This window comes from Adiantum capillus-veneris, chromosome 6 (genome assembly GCF_014529385.1).
Source record: "Adiantum capillus-veneris isolate H3 chromosome 6, ASM1452938v2, whole genome shotgun sequence".
NCBI classification, from domain to species: Eukaryota; Viridiplantae; Streptophyta; class Polypodiopsida; order Polypodiales; family Pteridaceae; genus Adiantum; species Adiantum capillus-veneris.
Window position 1 is genome coordinate 151,055,375 of NC_140936.1, and position 6,000 is coordinate 151,061,374.

Here is a 6,000-nt window from a genome sequence, read left to right on the forward strand (position 1 = left end):
ATGAGCTAGACTTGGAAAGGTAATGCTATCACTTGTGGGCTCAGATTGCACTGAGACCACTGTCGAAACAACATATGGGGGATCCATCGGACTTACCGAGGGAGTCTCCATTTGTGATAAGGTCGGTTGTTTAGACTTTCCTGTATCCAAGAATCTCATGAGACCTGTTGAAGGCATGTTGATCCCCTTGTATTGTCTCTCTAACTCAATCACCCTATGGATGGCCTCACAAACCCTTTTTTGTTGATCCTCCACACTGGTAGCACCCATTGTGGATTGTAGGACATCTAACCAACCCACGTGATAGGTGTGACCTGTGTATAGGTGGGTCAGAGTTTCCATTTGTAGTTCGTACTCCCAGTTCTCATTTAGGAACACTCCATCTAGGATTGAGGTGTTAGGGGTGTCCTTTGAGCTAGATGCAATGTTGCTTTCTAGAGGTTGGCCCTTAGCGGTTGCTAAGTCAAGAGCACTCGAAATGCAAGGAACTTGCCGATACACCGCGTGCGAGCCACAAATGGCTCCAAGCACACAACAAGCCTAAACTAGTAAGTTCAAAGATGACGATGGTGTGTCACTCACCGCTCTACGCTTGCTTCGTGGAGGATTCCTCGCCGCAAAGAAGAGGGAGACGCCGCTACGCCATGCTCAACCGCCTCGCCGCCGTCGTGCCGTCGCAATGCTCAATCGCACTCTCTCTCTCTCTCTCTCTCTCTCTCTCTCTCTCTCTCTCTCTCTCTCTCTCTCTCTCTCTCTCTCTCACGCATACACACACACAAGGAGATGAAGAAGAAGAAGATGGAGATGGAGCAAGAGCACTCTTCAATTACACAAATGAGAGAATGAGTGAATTTTAGGTTTAGTTGACTTTTATATGAGCTCGCCCCATTCACACTTGGGCGCCCATGCTTAGCCAACTAATCCCTTGAATGTTCCAGTTAGAGTGCACCTCTCATCGGCGATCACTCTTACCCTTTTCCTATTGGACCGACAAGCCCAGTACCTGATGCTACCAAATAAATAATACAATGTCCGCCGTAGGTTACAACGTCTATTGTAGGTGATAGGGTGTCCGTGAGCCGTGAGGGTTAACACTTTCCATCAAACACAATATGTAGGCTCACCTAGCATGACTCCCATTGCCATTGTGGATAGTCCGTCAAAGGTGCAATTCGGTCAAAAGGAGTTAATAGATCTATGTACCCCACCTCGAGTTTTTCTTTCAAATAGCTTCAAAAGGAGTACAAGAAAAAAACTCTTACAGGCCAAAAAGAAGGGCACATTGACAAGGCTTTTAATGCAAATGTAACAAGTGGAACAAGTTACAGAGATTCCAAGGTCTTACAATGGTGATCTCCTTCTAGAATTTCCACCTACCATGGGAAAGTTGCACCATATGGATGCGATGGAGCATAAGTATGATCCTCATTTGTGGTCGAAGCCACAAACGTCCAATATTGTTTTTCCAGGTGTAGTGCGTCTTAGTCATTGCATAGGATCTCGCAAGTGCATGAATGAACAATGTGTCTGCTTGGTTAATTATCATATTCCCAATACAAGTCATTTCAACGGGTACATACAAAAGGCAATTGCACCCGGACAATATTATAAGACTAGAGATAAGAGCCTTACATGCCACTTTTGTAAGGCAATTGCTTTCTGTATTGCAACATGTGATTGTGTAGTATACTACGTCATGCCATCCGATGAGACTGCCACTAGAGTCATGATTCATTATGGCACACATCGACACGATGTGCGCAGCGGAACATCCAAAACACTAACGGACAACACCAAGGTGATGCTGCAAAGGATTTTGACTGTTGACCCACACGCAGGAGCCAGGAAGGTTCAAATGTGTTTGGCAAAAGAAATTATAAGTACAACACTTCTTTGCAACAACACCAACAAAGGAATTTTAGGCGAGCAACAGCTATTTGCAATCGTTGAGGAGTTTGGGCCATTGGTGCAAGATAATTGGTATGAGCATTTCCTAGATTATTATTTCGATGTAAAACTCTATGCTTAATTATTTTTAATCTAAACACTTTTAACATTGTTAGGTTTCGGAGGTCAGTATCTATTTTACGTAGAGGGGTTGACAAAGAATCTTTTGGCATTGATGCACTCATAAAGCTAAAGAGAGACTACACATATGAGTTTTTCCATGGAAGCCAGTTTCCTGGTCAAGGTACGGAGGGGGAGAAATGTTATGTCTTCAAAATTTCCACAATTGGTCCAGCATCCTCCAACATCCGGTGTGGACCTAGTGAACCGAATGAGACAAGATCAGGATGGTGATCTTCGATGTGCGTGGATCCAGTTTGATCACACTAGACGTGTTAACGAATGGGTGACTATGGCCTGTCATGTCTATGATCCAAGGTACATGGTGCACCTTAACAGCTTTGTGGCTTGCCTTTGACTCTCTCTAAAACAATTTGTTTGCAGCACTGGCAGGACCTTTTGACTATTGCAACTTGTGAAATGAAACAGAAAGACATGGAAACGCAATGTTTGTTTTGGGAGTGCCTCAATGATGTAATGATATCATGTGGGTGTGACAAAGCTAATTTCTTTGGCTTCATGGAGGATGAAGCTCAAGCAAATTGGAGTGCAGTTCGAATTTTTTTCAATGGTGGTGACAAGACCAATACAATGAGCGGTTTAGGGAGTTCTTGTCTTTTCCATTGGAAGCAAAGCTAGAATCAACACACAATGAAATATGTGGTGCAAGCTTCTCAACACACACAAAAATAAATGTGTGAGAAGTGGAGGCAAGCACCAAAAAAAGAGGCTGTAGTAGAAGAGGCTCATCTGATACGCCAATGGTGGCGTAATGGTCATTGCATAGACCGCAACATTTGTTGGACGGGAGCAACTCACACACCAATGAAGTGCATGCAAACACTACCTAGATCAACATAATGTCAATCGAGGACATAGATGACACGATAGGCACACGGAGGAAATCTCTTTAGCTTGTCAGGCTGAGACCATCCTACACATACAACACTCAGGAAGGCCAACTAAACCACAATCAAGAACCTCACTCCTCTCAACTACACCACCTAGCCACATACACACATGCGGAAGGTAACTCACCTAATCATGCCAGATTCGTACGAAACTTAAGGAACACCATCCCCTCACTAGGATACACTTGTCCCTAAGCTTCTACACTCAAAACCCTCACTCTAAACCCATCTGCGGAAACCGTGTAGGATGACAGAACAAAATTTTGAAAGTGCCCGAAACTGAAATTTATGAGTACCTATGCGTAGCTTATGTCGCCACGATTCTATAGACTACTAGCACGCAGAAAACAGACATCGTTTGATACACTTACCCCCACAAATAGCTCGTAGATGCGTCGGTGTGTGCGCTTCGTCTAACGTGGAATGCTTGGCGTTGTCGCGTAGCTCTCCTCGAGCCTACAGCAATGGTGCAGTCGGATCTCCAATGTGTTGAGCGAGCCGGGCGTAGCAAGAGGATGAAGCTCACGCTCACTCTCTTTCTCTCTCACACACAGTAGACGGCAGCGCTAAGTTTTTGATTATGATTAAAGTCCTCTTTACAAAATGACCTAGGTACCTTATATAGTAACGCTACCTTAGGTTTAACCAAAAATGGGGTTGAAAAGGTCAAATGCCTTTGTATTTACAATCTAGAAGTGCCATTGCACCCCGGCTTCTAAAACTAGAATAACTACTCATTACAAATGACATTTATAGCCATAATCCGCAGCATTTCATAACTCGCAAAAGATACGACTTTGGTACGAAACTTGAGTTATGTTGTGTTGTTGACCCACCGGTCAACATTCCCCCCTTCCGCGTTCATGTCGTCCCCGACATGACCTGATTGTCGATGGTGATGTGGTCTTTGTTGTCGTTTTGTTGTTGTAAAGAAAGTGTAGACTATAGCCTTTGTAGTAGCTTGTCTTGTTCGTCCAATCCGATGTACATAGTCTTCACATGATTCAGGAAAATCATAATTGATGACGAACTTTATGTCTTTCACATCCACGCTCCAAGCTGCAGCATCTGTTTCTGTCATTATAGGTCTACTGCCAGATCTAAATTCAAAAAGAACCCAATTGTTTTATCTTGACTCTTATCATCATGGATAGAGAAAGCTCCATCCATCACTGGCTTCAGCAAATCTGTCAATTCGGAGTATTTGTGATTCTCAGAAACAACTTCTACAATCTGTAGAATTGAGTGATTGGCTTTCTGATCTTGTGACCCAATGACAACTTTGTAAGGATTTTGTAGAAATTGTATGGCTAAACCCTTACTTGTTCAGGCCAAGTTGCACTCCAATGCAAAGTCTGTCTGTCAGGCCGAATCCAGGACTTAATTATTCTAATTTGAGGTTCAAAACCTACCAAGCATTCGATGCGCATTATCAAGGACAAGTTTTTGCTATCCTCTGATTACCCTTATGTCTGCTCTTTGTCATTGAGGACTTCTTAATTCTTGTGCAATCATGTTGTTAGTGTTTTCTGCAGCTTTGTCATTGTAGGCCATTCTTCGACTCGCCATTGAGGAGAAGTATGCTATGATCTGAAATTGGTGCTCCAATTCATTTGTCAATTGATTTGAGTAGCATTTCCTTATTCTTGATGTAGAAGGAATATGTACAATAGGATGGTGATAGGTGTCTTTAGATTAGGGTCTAAAACCTGGATGACCAAAGGGAAAAAACCCGGTGGGAAAAAAATGCCTTTGGTATACGCTCTTATTGGAGTTGAGCAGTTGAACGTGAAGTACATGTTCATGAAAGGTGAGTGCTTGGGTGAAACACGGAAAGAGTGCCTGATGCAAGTGCCAATTATGGGACACTCTATATGCATATGAGAAATTTGTCAACAAAAGTATGCAATGTGAAAGAAGGAGATGATGGGTCTTTCAAGGAATAAATGTAGCACATGTGACATCAAAAGATGTCTCAATAGCTTCCACGTTTCTAAGAAGGGTTTTCGATGTAGAAGTTTCTCCACTCGTATCTCACTGTGCTCAGTACGTGAGTGTCTTTTGGACCTTCTCCTTCACTTCACCAGACTTAAGTACTTAGACTTCGACTCTTTTGCTCACCTATACCAGCATGAGCGACACAACGTAAATATGCTCAACTCTTCCAGCTTGAGCAGTACCTAGAATAGCTAAGACGCTTAGACCACAGAGAATATTACTTGAAGCTTTGGGACTAACACCTCACTCATTTTGTGGCTTAGCTACTTGACTCTGACTTGTATGACTTGTCGGTTTCAAGTTGACACTGCTTTGTGACAAGTTCTTCGGCTGTTGTAGTGGTTGCTGAGACATACTTCGTAAAGTTTCATCGTTTTCCTGTACCTTCTTCTCTTTGTAGTGCTCAGGCCTCTCGTCAGTCTTTTCTTCATGTGGATTATGGATTTTTTTTATTTTTTTCTTAATAATAAACAAAGACAATCTTAAAACGAACTTAACAAAAGAAAAATCATTCAAATAGAAATCTAAATGCTATGTACACTATACACATGTCCCTAGGGGCTCATATATGGATTTTGTCCCCATACTCCTCTGTAACACTAATATGAGGGCATATACTCTAAATTTCGTCAAAAAATTATCACAATAAAACGCAAAAATTCAATGCATCTCACAAAACATGGCCCTCTAATAGTCATAATGTTAGGACCTCATTGAGAATGCCTCCCCCCTTCCTATTTGGAGTCATCCTTTACGACAGGGTATTGCAAAGGTTATGTGTTGTGCTTGGGCAATTAAAAGTTGTGCCTATGCAGGCCTTGTAATGTAGCCCTATTATGCATACACAGTCAATGCATGGAAAAGATTTATGTTGTGCAAGATGTGGGTATAAGCAATTTGCTTATTGGCATTTGTTGGCGAGGCTTCCTATTCTAAGCAATGTAATGGTCTTTGAAGCTCCGGTATCGTTGCTTGATTGAAGCGACTTTCTCTCTTCTAACTGTGCTGTAATCGTAGGAAGAAT